The sequence below is a fragment of the Symsagittifera roscoffensis genome, chromosome 7 (assembly GCF_963678635.1).
Source record: "Symsagittifera roscoffensis chromosome 7, txSymRosc1.1, whole genome shotgun sequence".
NCBI classification, from domain to species: Eukaryota; Metazoa; Xenacoelomorpha; order Acoela; family Convolutidae; genus Symsagittifera; species Symsagittifera roscoffensis.
In genome coordinates, this window is record NC_087068.1 from 13,391,596 (window position 1) to 13,409,991 (window position 18,396).

General features: G+C 36.9%; 1 protein-coding gene across 1 annotated transcript in view; it reads right to left on the reverse strand.

Moving 5' to 3' along the window:
* The window catches only part of LOC134851802 (recQ-mediated genome instability protein 1-like), a 234,447-nt gene that overhangs the window by 182,320 nt on the left and 33,731 nt on the right, over positions 1–18,396 (reverse strand). The gene's annotated exons all lie outside the window — the stretch shown is intronic.

An 18,396-nucleotide genomic window follows, 5' to 3' on the forward strand; every position in this document is an offset into this window, starting at 1 on the left:
CATACGTCTTCCCAACCATCGATTTCTCCAGTTTTCGTCAATCTAACCGACTACCCACCCAGCCATTCATACAACCATTCAACCTGCCATCTAGCCAGCCATGCCTTGACCTAGGCCTGATCCTGCTTTCTAGCCAGCCATCCATGCAGCAAAAAAAAGACCCTTCTCACTTTTATCTTTTTTATCAGATAAAATGAATCGAAGAGATATTATTTCGTAGATCAGTTCGCAGTCTGCATTTCACACTTAATGCCTCATAAGTCTGTGCGTCGTAAATTTTTTAAAAAAATTTTCAAGTAAAATAAATGGACTTGAAACTCATGAAATTCAGGAATTTTATAGTTTAGGACAAGGCATCGCAGGATAGAACAGGGCACGCCGAAGCTTGGCTAGGCTAGGCTAGGCTACGCTAGACAGCACAGGGTAAGACAATGCAAGGCCAGGCAAAATAACGTAAGGCAAGACGAGGAAAGGCGAGGCAATGCAAGGCAGGAAAAGTCACTGCAAGGCGTGGCATAGCAAGGCAAGGCAAGGCAAGACAAGACGAGGCCAGACAAGGAAAGATCAGGCAAGTCAAGGCAAGTCATTGCAAGTCAAGGGCAGGCCAGGCAACGCAAAACAAAACAAGGCAAGGCCAATTAGCCAAGACATTATCCGACGATGCGATGCAGGGTAGGACGGTAACGCAACGCAAGTCAGGGCTATTCAGGAAAAACAGGCGCAAAATTTCAGAATTAAAGCCGGATAACTTTGTGCGTGTTAATTACTTTTTGAATGAAATTCAAAAAAGTATATGGACTTGAAACTCATGAAATACAATAAATTTATAGTTTAGGGAAAGGAATTGCTGGGCAAAACAGGGCACGACAATGCAAGGCAAGACTAGGTGAGGCAAGGCAAGGCAAAGCAAGACAAGGCAAGTCCAGACAAGGCAAGCAAGGCTGTTCCTGCGTTTTTGTGAAGAGTTTTCACCTTTCTTGTGTTACGCAATTCACTTTATGAAAAGAATCCGATGCTAGCTCAACAATTTCTTTCAATGACAATTTTGATAATTCTGCGTGGTTATTTTGTAAAACGCTTTTTTTGTTCCTTCTGTTCCTAGAGAGAGGAATAGTCTGGATACGAGCTTCTTTGTACCTCATTGTAACAAGTGTTGTGACCAACTCCCGGACCTCCTCTTCTCTCTTCGCTCTCGAGCACAATTGTCTCTGGCTGGTTTGTCTCTCAGATCATTAGCTGCTATTGCATTTGCATTTTCCCTTGAGTGTTTCTGGTCTTGGAGTTGGTTCTTCCCTTATTTTTTTTGGGTCTTCGAATGATTAAATTTATCAGTCAACGTAGCGTCACTGCTAGGGGCATAGTTTTTGTACTTCAAAGATTGTGTTGATTCGGCTCGCTTTATATTCGTCGATACTGCAAAAACATGCGTGTAATCAGTCCTTAAATTAGATTCTTAAAAAAGAGGGAGAGAAAACATGTTCTATCATACCTTTCCGGTCTGTGGCTCGACATATATGCCGTCCAAAAATACACTAGACGTTTTTTAATTTTTCATAAATTATGAAGTTAATATTGCGAGACCAAATTGTGCACTGGATAGGCACACAATTTTTTGTCTGTATGATTCTGGATTTCAGAGACAAGTCTTAAAACATGTTAACATTTTGCTGGAATGATCAAAGAGAATGAAAGAACAAAAGAAGAACAAAAAGAGCGTCCTTGTCGCAGAATCCGCTTACAGCTCACAAAATGCACACTTTGGCCTTGTAATGAAAAAAATTATCGTATGTTTGTAATCAAGCCCCTAAGAGAACCTCTAATCGAAGAGAAACTCCTCTTATATCTAATTTCTTAGGAACTATACCCCAAAGTTCGTGTTTTCTTTATTTGAAATGAAACCCGGTTTGCTTTGCCCGTTATTTAGAATTAGCACTGAACAATTTGAACAGAACATTTTGATGACTCGCGGATTACATCAAACTTTTGGATGCCGCAAAATTTTTATTGGCTAAAATAAATTATTTTTTGCAATGTTTCGCCCAGAATTTTTTTGTTAATATGGTGTGAGGGGGATTTTTTTAGTCATGGGGGAGGAAATTCTGAATCACACAAAAATTGGACTCGCCCAGCTACTAGCCCACTACCTAACCCACTACCCAACTTGTCCACTACCTAACTGAGCTCAAACAGTGCAAAAGAAAGAAATGTGAGTAATTTTTAGAAGTAAAAACTAAATGGAAACATAAACTAAAAGGCTCGAAAGAACAAACCCGGATATTTGACTAAAAATTTGACTAGGTCGACCTAATAGTTAACGTTATTTGACATTAAATTTAGTTATTGGTGTATTTGGCAATACTTTATTTTTCGGTGAAGTGAATCGTGAAAAATTTCCAAAAAAAAATGACGAAAACTTTTATGATACATATTTTTTCAAAGAAAGTGCTTTAAAAATTTTTTAAAACTTTTTTTTATTAAAATGTTTTTATTCAATGTCTTTGAAAATTTATCACTGTTCCGAGGACCTTAAGGGGCAGTCGGAACATTCCGGGCTTTAAAACGACCAGTCTAATTAACGACCAGTCTGATATAATCTGAAACGACCAGTCTAAATAAGTCATAAGCTGTGTGTGGATCAGATTTGCTCAATGAAGTTTTTCGAAGCGACGTCTGAGATCTTGTTTGACAACAGGGAGATCGAAAGGCAGCTCTTAGTTTGTTTTTCGCTGATAATATGAAAAATCCTCAATACAACAACGAAAAGAGGTCAGCGACTTATAACGCAATCAAAAGGATCTTGCATCTGATTATCTTGTAACTAAAAATCCTCAGTCGCGCAGGGGTTAAAGTCGCGCAAAAGTACGATGTAGATTGCCTTAAAACTCGACTCAAAACGGTTCCGCTAGTTAAAAAGTCCCGAGAGTTGCATGTAAAGTAATGTACTAATGTCCTATATAAACTAAGGTGGCCAGTCAATAAACAGAATGGTCTAAAAGCAGATTGGGTCCAAGAGCAGAAAAACAGAAAACTATCAACTATTATACGCTAATCGGTAAATTAATTATCAGAAATGTCAATTATATCAAAGCAACGAACAATTTATGTATGATTTCAGTAATTTAATCAAGAATTTTTCAAAACAATTAATCAAAAAGCTCCAGTCAATTCATGCATAATTTATTCTTTTTCTGGGTATTTTTTGACGATTCTAAAAATTGCTTTTATCAATTAGCCCTTAGAGACCATTATAAACCAATATTAGTCTGTTTTTCTGCCCTTGGACCCATTATGCACTTGGACCATTCTGCTTATTGCTCCGCCTCCCTAAACTAAGCTTAGCTTAGGATGATTTAGGAAAGTTAATATTAGAGTTCAAATAAAATGTGCGTTAATTATTTCGCGGGCGTTCAACAGTACCGAAGTACAAACATAGGTGGGAAATTTTCAGAATGATTTAAACGCATTTTCTAACTTTTTTTGAAGCGCGGAAAATTACTGACGCTAATTGACACAGAAAATCACTCCAATGTTGGCGCCAAAATGTCTCCAACTGCAAATTAAACAATTGTTTTGCCGCCAAAATGTCTAAATTGCAAATTTTCTCGCTGAAAATCTTAAAGTGGCACTTTAGATTGTAAACGTTTGCCGTTTAGTTATTGATTGCCGCACTTAATATGTTGAAATTTGTTCAAATTTTTGGCACTGTTGAACAAAGTTTTCGTTTTTGGCATTGTTGAACTATTTTTTTTTCGGCACTGTTGTTGTACTTCGATACTGTTGTACTGCCCTATTGTTTCTAACTAAACGTGTAACAGTCGCCTACTTCGGTCACATATGAGGCTTAAGAAAAATAGGCCCTATAACCATTGGCTCAAGAGTCAGGGACACTAACTCTTGTGTTTTTCTACCTCAAAACGGTCGCAGCCAATTCGGTTCACTTGCGACATGAGACTAGAACCCGTTACAGCTTAAAGGCCACTACCAAAATACCCCCCCCCACTCTAGAAAATAAGAACGTCCCCATACTTAGGTCTCAAAATAACCAAAATACGCGAACGCCGTTAAAAACAGGGTCGGAACAATCCGTTAAGTTACTTTTTATTAGACTGTGGAACTTTCATCCATTTTAGATGGATCAACCTAAAACTCGCCTTACCTCAACAAACTTGTCATAAACTGCACTCGGGAACATTAAATTTGGTACTTACATAGCAGCACACTTGAGAAACAGAGTAATTAAGCTAATTAATTACTCTAGCATGAATATGATCGAATATAACTCAAGAAGTTTTCTAACAATGAGCTCCAATCAAAGAAAATGAGTTTTGACTTGAGATTATAGTTTTTGGGTCTGAACCATTGGGAGACTTCAGTTGTCCACCTTTCCACTAAAGGTTCACTCTGGTTCAGTCGAATTTTGATTCGCTCTTGCAATTGCTATGTCTCCTATATCAGATATGGCGTGCTCTACTCTCGTTTTCTACGACGAAAATTGCGAATAGCAATTTCCCGCTGTTTTTATTCGACAACTTTCCCGCAATTGTATTTCGGTTTATCTGATTTTATATTTGATGTTTTCAGTTGTCGCGAGAAAACTGAGCATGACAGGCTCCATTCGAAATTTTGAAAAATTAAACTCCATTCCAAAACCACGTGTTCCTCAAGGTAAAACTTCCAGATATGACCGACTGGCACAACGCAATAACACTGAACTCGCTCTCTCCGCAGGAGATCGCTAGTAATATTCAAACTCACAGACGACCTGTTAAAACATTTAAATTGCATAAAACAACAAGACTGCTCGTATCAGGTCGAAGCCCTGAATGTTCCGACTTCCTTTTAAGGTTTATGGAGCAGTAATAACATTAACAAATTCAATGAAATAAAACAAAATAGAAAAAAAAATTTCTGAAATTTGAAAGTTTTTATAAAAATCATCAATAAGCAGAATGGTCTAAGAGCAGAATGGGTCCAAGAGCAGAAAAACAGAAAGCTATCAACTATTATACGCTAATCGGTAAATTAATTATCAGAAATGTCAATCACGCCATATAAAGTACAAAAGGATAGATTTTGCTCCTTGTAACAAACCAATTATGGCAAATAGGCTTCTTTTAAAAAATTTGGAAGGATTTCTAAGATGGATTAAACCTCCGCTTACGCGTTAATAGCGCGAAATATATCGCTCGTTAATTGTCCCAAATTGGCCAGAATGGCAATCTTTAAACCCCCGTAACTTTACGAAAAATGAACACAGGTGAAATATCTTCTCAGATTTGAGCTCAGGACAACCATACCTTTCAAATGATATAAAAAAATTCCGTCAAAAGTGGCTAGTTAAAAAGTCGAAGTTTGTCTGAAAAAAAAACCCACAACGAGCACAAATATTCCGTTACTTTCGTATCGAAAGTCGGAACAATTAAAACAATCACAACGAAAAGCTCAACATTTATTTGTTCACTAACTTGCGTTTTTCAAGATTAATAAAATTGAATTTTTTTATAACGGGGTTTTCTCTTTTTTATTATTTAGTTGGCAATTTGTCAAACACAAGTTATTTTTTGGAGATGTTACGTTTTCATTATATGTTTCCTTAATTATCAATAATTTTACTTTTGTTAACACAGTTCCACTTTTTTTTCAAGATCAAATCAAGTTTTTGGCTTTTTTTTTTATTTCTTTAATTAATCAGATGGTCCCCATGATATTTTTTTAGGTTTTTGGTTTCTGTAAAAGTTGAGCTATGCCTGCGATTTTGTTTTTATTACACTTTTTGTCTAGTGAAACGTGGAAAACTTTGTTTTTAATTTTGCTGAACTAAATGCAAGTAGCACAAAAAATTGAGACATGTTCGTCAGCCATTGTAAAAAGATAAAAAAGTAATAAAAATTTTAAAAAAGAGATATTTTAAAAATTATTTCCAATTTTTTTCCTCACATTTCCAAAGTTTTTGATTTTTTTAGGTTCAGCTAAAAACTGCAAAATTAACTTCAATTGGGTAAAACTAAATTTTCAAGGCTCAAATTAAGCCTAAATAGGCTAATGTAAGCCCGCTGACTCGCTCGACATTGGAAGAAAAATCAAAAGTTTTCATCCGGTTATTCTCGCACGGCGAAAAAGTTTTTGAATTTCTTTGAAGTCGTTCAAATCAAAGTCGATAGAGTCTTAAAATGATATATCACTCAAACCAGGCCGATCATTATTTGTGGAAACTGATTTTGCGTGGAAAACTAAAAGCAAAAAAAAAACAAAAAAACAACTGAACACCCGAATAAAAAGTTCCTCCTATTTTCAATGGTTGGTTTTAAAAAAAAGAGCCTACAATTTTTTGTTTTATTCTATCAGATAAGTTGGATCAGAGAGTTTTTATCATGTAGATCAGTTTGCAATCTGAATTTCACATCTAATGCCGTATAAGTTTGTGCGTAATATTTAATTTTTGAATAAAATTAAAAGAAAAAATATGGACTTGAAACTGATAAAATTCAAGAAACTTATAGTTTAGGGCAAGGCATTGCAGCGCAGACCAGGGCACGACAATGCAAGGCCATGCATAAAGTAAGGCAAGACTAGGAAAGTTGAGGCGAGGCGAGGCAAGGCAAGGCAAGGCAAGAAGAGGAAAGACAAGACACTGCAAGGCATGGCAAGGCAAGGCAAGGCAAGGCAAGACAAGACAAGGCAAGGCAAGGCAAGGCAAGGGAAGTCCAGGCAAGGCAAAACAAAGCAAGGCAAGGCCAATTAGCCAAGGCAATGTACGGCAACACAGGGCAGGACGGAGGCAACTCATGGCTGGGCTATCTAGGATAATCAGGGCGCAACAAAGCAAAGCGTAATGTTGGAAACCATGCAGCCAGTTATCCTTCATCTAGCCAGCTTTTCAACCTTTCAGCCATCGTCTAAGCCTTCCATCTGACCAACAAGACATATACCTAACGACCCATACGTCTTCCCAGCCATCGATTTCTCCAGTTTTCGTCAATCTAACCGACTACCCACCCAGCCATTCATACAACCATTCAACCTGCCATCTAGCCAGCCATGCCTTGACCTAGGCCTGATCCTGCTTTTTAGCCAGCCATCCATGCAGCAAAAAAAAGACCCTTCTCACTTTTATCTTTTTTATCAGATAAAATGAATCGAAGAGATATTATTTCGTAGATCAGTTCGCAGTCTGCATTTCACACTTAATGCCTCATAAGTCTGTGCGTCGTAAATTTTTTTCAAGTAAAATAAATGGACTTGAAACTCATGAAATTCAGGAATTTTATAGTTTAGGACAAGGCATCGCAGGATAGAACAGGGCACGCCGAAGCTTGGCTAGGCTAGGCTAGGCTACGCTAGACAGCACAGGGTAAGACAATGCAAGGCCAGGCAAAATAACGTAAGGCAAGACGAGGAAAGGCGAGGCAATGCAAGGCAGGAAAAGTCACTGCAAGGCGTGGCATAGCAAGGCAAGGCAAGGCAAGGCAAGACAAGACGAGGCCAGACAAGGAAAGATCAGGCAAGTCAAGGCAAGTCATTGCAAGTCAAGGGCAGGCCAGGCAACGCAAAACAAAACAAGGCAAGGCCAATTAGCCAAGACATTGTCCGACGATGCGATGCAGGGTAGGACGGTAACGCAACGCAAGTCAGGGCTATTCAGGAAAAACAGCCGCAAAATTTCAGAATTAAAGCCGGATAACTTTGTGCGTGTTAATTACTTTTTGAATGAAATTCAAAAAAGTATATGGACTTGAAACTCATGAAATACAATAAATTTATAGTTTAGGGAAAGGAATTGCAGGGCAAAACAGGGCACGACAATGCAAGGCAAGACTAGGTGAGGCAAGGCAAGGCAAAGCAAGACAAGGCAAGTCCAGACAAGGCAAAACAAAGCAAGGCAAGGCCAATTAGCCATGGCAATGTACGGCAACGCAGGGCAGGACGTAAGGCAACACATGGCAGTGCTAAGCAAGGTAAGGCAAGGCAAGGCAAGGCGAGGCAAGGCAAGGCAAGGCAAGACAAGACGAGGCAAGACAAGTCAAGATTAGGCAATTCAAGGCAAGTCAAGGGCAGGCCAGGCAACGCATATTAAAAGAAGGCAAAGCCAATTAGTCAAGGCAATGTATGGCGAAGCAGGGTAGGACGGTAACGCGACACAAGGCAGGGCTACTCAGGGAAAAGCAGGGCGCGAAAAAGCAAAAAGCCATGTTGGAATCGATGCAGCCCGTCATCCTTCATCTAGACAGATCTTCAAATTTTCAGCCATCCTCCAATTCCCCCATCTGTCCACCAAGCCATATACCCAACCATTCATGCTTTCCTCCCATCATCCATTGTTGCGGTTGTTCGACGAGCTAGCAGAATGCCCACACAGCGATCCATACAGCATTTCAACCTGCCATCTAGCCAGTCATCGATTGATCCACGCGTCCGTCCATTGATGTATCCAGCCATTCGTCTTTCAATCTCTTCGTACAGTCATATAGCCCATTCATCCAGCCGTTCATCCAGGTAGCCAATCAGCCAGCCATCTTATCAAACATATATCAGCCAGCCATATGTATCACCCTCGATCCATCCATCCATCCATTCATCAAATCGTTCATCTATTCAGCCAGCCAGTCATCTATGAATCCTTCCAGCAGCCATCAGGGCATACTGGTGCTACAAATATGAATTTATTCCTGAAGTTTTTTAAAATTGATGTCCTGTTTTGTCATTTTTTCCATAAGTAGTTTTAACTGCTTTTGAAACACTAGTTTCATTGAAATCAAACCTTAAACAGCGAAAATAAAATACCCACGGACAGTTTTCGCGACTTCGTGAATTAAAAAAAAAACATTTAAAAAACTTGGGCAATGACACTTAAACAGGTAGTGGTTTTAGTCCAAAATTTTTGTAGGTTATGGCTGGCAATAAAGTCAGATGGAAGATATGGAGTCAGTTTGCTGGTGCCACATGAAAGTGACCAGTTTCTGAAGAAGGGCAGGCAGACGACTACGTTCATCGAGTGTTATATAGCGGGAAAATAAAATATCTAATTGGAACCCGAGCTGTATTAAATGAAATAGAATAAATAAAATCTAGTTGTTTGAAATTCATTCCCAAAGGTGTGGTGGTATTAAAAACGGTTGAAAGCTCTCTTGCACCACAAAATGCTCAGAGCTGCTAGTATTGATCAGTGTGTCAGTGATTGCTTCTCCAGCTTTGCTCAATCGCGTCATCATCTCTTGACTGATAACGAAGCAGTCGTCCAGATCCTCCTCTGATCCTAGGTGCAGCTTCGCAAGCTGGTCTAATAGACTGACCACCGTCCGCCTCTCTACACTGCAAAACTTCTCTTGAATCAGGTTCCAGGCCATCGTCACATAGCCATAGCCATATGTTCCCACGCAGTCGTTCTTTATGTACATCAAAGTGGTGTTGCTGAGCACCAGAGCCAGGTGGGACCACACAGTGTTTCGATTAACTTTCTTCTGCTGGATCAACACTTTTTGCTCCTGCATCTTGGTATCATAGGCTGCTGCTGATCAGTTTTCGGACTCCAGGGGAGAGTAGGCTCAGCCTCTGACAACCATTGCCCATCACTGTCCTGAACGGGCCCATGGTGTGCATCAGCGCCGCAAACTTCGTCGACCAAGTAGGAGAATTTTCAGACTTTTCACTGAAAGTCGCCAGTTTTAAGTCCATCGTTGTTAAAGGCTGCTAGCTAAAAGCTAAAAACTCTGACAGAAAAGTATTACAAGGAAAAAATAGGAATCTGGGCCCATAATTTGTTAAGTTTCAGAGTTACAGCAACTAGCATTAAGTGCTGGGATTTGAGACTGATGTAGAATTTGAGGTTTGAACTGAGGGTTGAGAAGAGGTAGTGATTGTTGAAGAATGAATTGAAAAAATGAATATAAATGACATGACAAACTAAGCATCACAAAAGTACCTGTTAATTATTCACTGACTAATTAATTAGTTTGTAATCAATAGTTGGTCTTGTCTGAGTTTATTCAGTTTTGACTATTTTAATCAATTTCGACCTCGAAATTGATTCAATTCAATTAACCTGTCTGACTTTGAGATGGTCTGACCTCAACATTGTCATTCTTCAAAAATTAGAATTTCAAAGTCAAAATTTTTAGTCTGAATTAGTACTTGATTTTAACTGACCGTAAAAATTTATAATTTGGTATATCTGCCTAGAGATCTTCATCATCATCCGTACAATTAGAATTATAGAAAAAATGATGTGTCAGTCCATAAGAGACAATTATTGATGCTTTTATGAAGCTGATTTTTTTTGATTTTGTTTAGATGTTTCAGCTGAAAGAATCTTCAGCTATCTTTTCATCGTGTTTGATACCAACGATAGTTTTCATATGACTAAAATTGGTAACGGTGACAAATTACTTACGTATGCATCACGCAGTCACAAAGAGTAAAATTTTTATGTTTTATAATTAGCTAATTATGTTCACATTGTGATATGACGTAATTTGGTGCCATATTTAGAAAAAAGTGGAAGTTTATTGTTTTAAAATATTGTTTGATTTTCAGCTTTTGACTTTAGTTGAATTTTGAACCTTGAGAACATTCAATTTGTGACTTACGTATGCATCACGCAGTCACAAAGAGTTAAATTTTTATGTTTTATAATTAGCTAATTATGTTCACATTGTGATATGGCGTAATTTGGTGCAATATTTAGAAAAAAGTGGAAGTTTATTGTTTGAAAATATAGTTTGAATTTCAGCTTTTGACTTTATTTGAATTTTGAACCTTGAGAACATTCAGTTTGTTCAAGCAAAGGCTCTTTTTTGTTGTTCTTCTTTATTGTTGCACTCTCAATTAGAATTTTTTTGCCGATTTTGTCAATATTCTATACTGTAAATACAACCGTATATAAGAATAACTTATATAAAATTTATATTTTGGATGAAACATAACATTCTCCCAGATTTTCCGCTCAGTGTTTCCAATATTTTCGAAACTTAAATAAAAAGATTGATTTGAATTTTTTAAAGCTGCAAAGAAAAAAAAGATTCAAGATTAAAAGCTCTTCTTCTGCCTCCTCGCACAAACCTCAGTTTTATACTGTAATTGGTTTCAAAATGAGCAGAGTGCAATGATTTTAGAATGAAGAAAAACAGTTCAGACATGCTGCAGAGGATACATGAGCAAGTTGACTCGACTAGGAGATCCAAACCAAATCATACTACGCGTGTGTTTGGTTTCTCTGCTGTTTGTGTCAATACCAGTGTAGGTGACTTTGTAAAAATGGTTGACCTTGACCACTTGCCTACGTACTCAGTCTTAACTTCCTATCTTACGCCACATACGCTAAAAGAAACAGGAGGATCCTGCATCTCAGGTAGCAAAGAGCGCGCTCAGAGAATAGCTGATGATATTGTACGTAGTGATTTGTGGACCAAAATCAGTTATACAAGTCTGAAATTGGAGACCACCTACAGGAGCCAGCATAGAGTTCTTGCTGAGGCTAGGGCCCGACTGATCAAAGAGAAGCTGCCATTTCTCGTTATCGAGGTGACCCAATGTGGAAAAAACAGCTGGCTTTCTCAGTGGACCGATTACACAAATATCATATGGGTCTACGCACAGCGCAATAAAGTTGGAATTCGTATATTCCTTCGTGACGAATTTCATTTCTGCCGATAAAAAAACAGAAATGACGCACCCAAACAAAGGCGTGACTTGACCTCCATACACCGAAAACACTAGTCATGCAATTCCATATGAATATTCTGCCAGAAAATGGTAAGTTATATACAATTTCAATAAACGAAGATTTTATGAAATGGCTATCTTTGAAGTAACACACAAAATGTTTTTCATTAAGCAAAATTTTTATTGATCTCCCAAAATAATTTCATCACAGTTTTAGCCGCATAAAAACTTGTCCACTCAATATTTACAGAAAAAGTTCCAAAGTAGTAAAACTTGAGGCTGGACTGTTTGCTTTTACTGGAAGTCTAAATCTGGGATTTTGAATGTTAAAGATCATGCAGAAATTCCAATTAGAGAAAATTCATAATCTTCAGTGAGTCAACTATGAAAAAATTTGTTAACGTTATTTTGCCACTAAGCTCATGTTACTGTCTTGAGAACTTGTTAATTTGAAGTTTAAAACAAAAAGAAAATAAATCAAACATTCTGCGTTTATTGCTTGCATTGCATGGATCAGAGCTTGAAAAGTTTATGACTTGCTGTTTTTTTATCAAACCGGGCAGTTTATAACTTGTACTCAAATGCTGTACTGATATGCTGTTTAATTTAAGTTTTTGTGGAACCAGATCTAAACTATATTTTATTATTGGTTATAAATTAGATATTTTATCACTATAAAATATTTAATACTAACCAATCATGATCCATCTAACTAACAACCCACTTATTTGTAAAAGCTGAAACTACTTGTAGTTTCAGCACCAGAGAGATTTGAATTTAACTTAGAACTTAGTAGCCTCTCCGAGAGACCTACTCGCAATAAACCAGTATACTCTAGATCTATTGAGACTAATTGAGACTAGCAGATATAAGAGTAAGATTAAGATCGGTATTAGACTAAGAAGTTGCACGAATCTATCCGGCCGAAAATAAGATAGCGTGAAGAGCAGACGGTGTACCCTATCTGAAATTACTCTATGAGTTAGACCTGAAAACATAACTCATTTGACAAAGCAGTTGCACATGTTTCGTTTTCGACCTAGGATGACCTATAATTTTCTTCACGGGAGATTTTCGCGCTATATGATAAACCCTTCAGTTGAACTTCGCATATACTCACTTTCATTAACTAAATGAGAAAAAGGTGATGATAACAAACTCTCACCACAGTTGTTAATCAAACCAAACTAAAAGCCAGTTGTTGATCAAACCAAACTAACATCTCTCTTTTATTGCAGATCGACACTTGCTATGCTATTTTCTGAAGGACGCTTGTCAATTATCAGCTTCTACGTTCGTTTGTTGTAGCAAGGGTCGGAGAAATCGGGGAGGTATCGATCTTTCAAATAACACTGTCTCAACCGGGTCGTACAACAAAGCCGAAAAGTGTAAATGTTCAGAAAGTGACGAAATTTTTTCTAATACTTGTTTTTACTCATTCAAATCACAGACTAGTAATTCAAGGTTCCCAAGCTTATCACCCCGTGTTTTGTAACCCCCTTTTTCTTAACCCCCTCTCATATAACCCCAAAATCAGATAACCCCACTACAATTTAACCCCAAATGGAGGGAAAGTTGAAAAGACAATTTTTTATAGAATAGGAAAGCCAACAATTCACAATGAAAACTCTGATAAAAAATCTGATAATTAGAATGAGAAAGATCTTAAATGACAATTGAAGTTGCCATATCAAACTTCTTTGAAACTAAAAGAAACAGGGTTGATTTGAGAGCCTGATAACTGTAAAAGCACAGAGCTTTAATCAATTCGAAGCTCGCCTCATTTAACATGCAGCTCAGTTTTGCGCAGTGCGACAAAACTTTTGAAAGCTAACAACAGTGCTCGTATCCGGGCAAAGCCCTGAATGCTCCGACTATATTTTAAGGTCTGTCAAGCAGTGTTCACTTTAACAACATGATGCAGTTTTCGAAAAAAAAGCTCAAGAATTTCGAGTTTTTCTCAAATCATCACCCCCACACGCTATATAAAGTGAAAAGTGATAGATTTTGCTCCTAGTAACGTAGAAACAAGACTGTTCGTATATCAGGACAAAGCCGTGAATGTTCCGACTACAGTTAAGCCCAACTGAAATTTTTTTTTGATTGAATAAGTGACTAAACGATTGAGAAAAAGAAGACTTTTTTCCAATTTTTCTTCATTTTATGCCCACACACGCTATGTGAAACACTAATTGAATTTGGAATGCAACAACTCGTTTCCTACGCGTGTTATAATGCGAAACATTTTGCACAAATTGGCCAAATTAGCAACTTTCAAACGCCCGTAACTTCACAAAAGTGATCACAATTGAAAAAATCTTTCGAAATTTTTTGTCAGAATTTTGTCAAAACGCTTTTTGAACAAGTCGAAAATTGACTGAATAGAAAACCACACGAAGCATAGATATTCGACAACTTCTTCAAAAGCCGGAACAATTATGACAAAAGCCTGTTTCAACCAATTTGGAACGATTTCGAAAACGGATTAAATCTCCGCTTACTCGTTAATAGCGCGAAGTATATCGCGCTTTAATTGTCCCAAATTGGCCAAAATGGCAATCTTTAAACCCCCATAACTTAACAAAATAGGGTTACAATGAAACAACTTTTACAATTCAAGCTCAAAACAGCAATACACTTTGAAAGATTAAAAAAATCCCTTCAAAAATGGCTAATTAAAAAGTCAAAGTTTGTCCGAAGAAAAAAATCCAACCGAGCACAATTATTCCGTTACTTTCGCTACGAAAGTCGGAACAACACTAAAAAGTCCCCATATCCATTTTTCCTTCAGTCGTACAACGTGAACACATGTGTTATCTGTAAGAACTTGCAACGGGGGTGAAAAGAAACAGTATGTGAGGAAAAAGGTCTTTTATTCTATAACGTAATTAAAAAAGGCAGTTTAACAATTTTAAGGTTGCCTCTTCTTTCAGTGATTTTACGCCTCCTTTTTCTCAAGGCAATTTCAAGTTGTTTTAAGTTCGTCGATCCTGCAAACTCATGCGCGTACTCAGATCTAATATCGGATCTCGGAAAAAGAGGGGGAGTAAAAACATGTTCTAGCATACCCTACGGTTTGTGTTACCCGACACATATTTGAAGTTTGAAGACTGAATTAATTAATGAGCACATGTAACTAACAAGCATCAGTCATGAGATACTCACAGGGATTGAGCTCACGGGCCCTAAGGCCCCTCAATGAGACGTCCCATAAAATAGACTTTTACAGAATAAGTTGAGGAGGAAGAAAAGGCAGGAATTAGATCAATTGTCAAATATTAGGCAAGGAGTCCAAAATTATCTGTGACAAATTTACGTTTAGTGTTTTGTAAATATGAGTTCAATTGAAATTTTGACATAGCTTTCAAGTTCTCTGCAAAAAGACTATTAGCCGAAAAAAATAGTAAAACTTGAGAACTTTAACGCTAAACGATTGTGATAAGCAGTTAGATCTAACAAAATTTGAAGGTAACACTCTCAAGCTGCGGCCACGCGTTTGTTTACAGTTATTTAGATAATAAAAATCCAAAAACTTAAATGGCGATTTACGAATTATTTGATAAATAACTTCTTTAAAAACAGTATCTAAATATAATTCAAAAAGGTATCAATATTGTATTCTGAATACTTTCACGTAATCTGCATTGAAAGAATTTTTTAAAATTTGTCCTGAACGCTTATCCATAAACTAGGATGCCGCTTGATATTAAAGGTTTTGCATAAATTTGATAAAATCAAAGAATAAATGTCCTAGACAGAACATTTCTTGCTTTATAAAAAATTCCATTAAATTTAGCTAACTTTTTACAAACTTGATCTATGTGTTGTTTGAAAAACAGCTTATTATCTACCACATCCCCAAAATACTTGAAGGAGCTCACAACATTAAATTTCTGATTCCCCAAAAATATTTCAGATTATTTTGAACTCCTTCCGAATTTGGATACTTGCGTTCTGTCAATACTGATAGTTGGTCTATTATTTGTGCACCAATTTTCAATCGATTTAAGGTCCTGATTAAAATTTTCATCAATCAAATTGTTTTTACACGTAGTAAGAATTGTTGTATCATCAGCAAACAGACTTTCCGTTACTTTGTTAGGCATATCGTTAGTGTAGAGAAAAAACATCAGTGTATCTAAGACAGATCCTTGGGGAACAGCAAACGTAATATTCTTTAATTGAGAACTTTTCCACAAAAAGCTACATACTGCTTGAAGTTGGTTAAATAAGACTGCAGAAAAGTGTTTGTTATACCACGGAATCCGTAGAGATATAATTTTGTTAGCAAAATGCGGTGATCAATTGTGTCAAAAGCCTTTTTTAAGATCTACAAAACCCGCTAATCCTGATTCTTTTAAATCATCTATACAGTGACGCATTATTTCGATTGCAGAAGTTATTGCATGCACTCGAGAATGTCTGCGCCGGAACCCAAACTGCTCAGGCACCAAAAGCGAATGTGTTTTATTTTTTCAAAAATGTTACTGAACAGATGTCCGCGTTTCGACCCACCCTGAGACCGTCGAATCAAGTCTTAAGTCAACGCAAAGTAGATATGTGGATCGAAAAATGTCAACTCATGTGTGAAAAAAGGGCCGAATGAATGGTATAAAGGGTCAAACGTTTGGTCAAACGGGTGAAAAATTTTGAAATATGTCATTTTGCTCTATTGGAACAATAAGCAGAGGTTCAGCTCAATCAAATACCTCCATCAGTTTTCACATTGAGTGTTAATCAAATTTGAGATTTTGTTCAGGAGTGGATTCAGGTGGTGGGAGAGCGGACACCCCCCTCTTGAATTCAACTCCCTCAGCAACCAGAGGTATCCCCTTTGGTATAATTTTATGGCATCCATTCTTGGCCAACCAACCTTAAAATAATTCTAAGGGCGCCTTCGGCGCGAATACTTACTTATTTTGAAGGGGAGCTCGCAACGAAAAAACGCTATTTATAACTAACTAACTTTAAAATATTTCAAAAGACGCTTTCGGCGCCAATACATACTAATTTTGAAGGAAAGCGAGCGCCGAAAAAACTCAATGCCCAAAAACAGCATTTTTGACCCGTTTTTTCAAAATTTACCTACGGCGAAAACATTTTTGTCAAATTAACGTTTTGTTTTTTATAGAGATATAGAAGTGCTCGGAAAATCAATTTGTTCGACCTAAAATTAAAAAAGACTGACAAAAATTAATTGATCAAGGGTTTCCGCGCTAAAAATTTTTTTCAGAATATTTGTGACAAATATGGCTTGAAAATGTCAAATTTCAAAATGCTGTTATAGAAAAATCTGATTTTTGCGATATTTCAGGAATCTAGAAAAAGTCAATGATGTTTGATCATATCGATCGAATTCAAGCGATGTTCAAAAAAGTCAACCAATTTCGAGTATGGTCGTAAGCGGACATCGCTCGATCGCTCGACGCAAAAAATTGAAAGCTGACACGGCTCAACCGCTTTAGTAGAATCATGTTTTGTGCAACTCAGTTTTGATCTGTAAATATTGCAAAAAAAGCAGTTTTTGTGCATTAAAGCTCAAAAAACTTCAGTGACTTTCTTTAGTCTAAATAAGATTTGTCTATTCTAGAAAACGCATGTCAAAAAATTTTACAAATTATTTTTTTTGTCGATATTGTAGAATAATCTTTATGAAAAAAACGCTTAGAACATCGCAGTAGATGATATGCTAGATTGCTTGCTTTCTTCATCAAAGATCTCGGCAAATTACACTTCAAAAAAGCGAATTTTTTTTTAGAAATAATGTGGTTACTACTTGATAGCGGTTGAGAACTGCTGTGTAATCTAATACTTGTATTGGTCTATTACTAATATTGCTGCTTGAATCTAATATTAAGACTACAAATGATTGAGATAGCCTCAGTCGATATTTTTTTAATAGCTAACTTTTAAAACATTTTTATTTCGTGTTCATTTCTTCTCTTTTGTTTTTGCTCTACAATTAGTAAGACTGGCTAAATTAGCAAGCCCATTTTATAAGGGAACTTTGAAGAAAAAGTGCATACAAAGACTCAGGTGCATACAAAGACAACTTGTCTTATTATTCTCGTCTGTTCTAACATATAAAGTAGTATTTTGAGGCGAGGAGCGATAGTGTAATTTTTCATCAAGTATTAACTATCAATTAATAAAATAGACTCTCAAATTCACTCAGAATTTTTCTTAAGAGTACGAAATTATTTGTGGAAGAGGTAAATAGATATGCAGCAGAAGTCAGCAGAAGAATCAGAATAACACTGGTGAAAAAAAAAACAACCACTGGCAGTACCTACCCGTTCGATTCTTCGGAGCAGGACGTCATAAGTTAACATCTAATCTGAAAAACGGTTAAGATCATGAACGCTCAATCCAAAATAATAAGTAACGTTATTCTAGTTTGCTGTTTAACCCAATTTATACTCACTTCTATTTTAGCTTCATTTTATATCTCTTTTTAATTAATCCATAAAACCGTACAGTCTTAGTTGGTAAGTATCCAGACTGAAATATAGGTGTATAGAATAGGTCGCAATTAAGATAGACTACTGTAAATAAAGGATTGGCACAGACCATCGCCTACTCTTTGTATTCATCAGTGCAACATTATAGTTAAAGTTTATCACAGTTGTTGTTCTGACCAAGTTACTTTTATCTGATTGCCCACCTTTGCTGTCTCTTTTCGCGTTGTAAGTTGTAAATTGCATTTTAAATTTTTTTTCGCGTTGAATTAACTTGTTG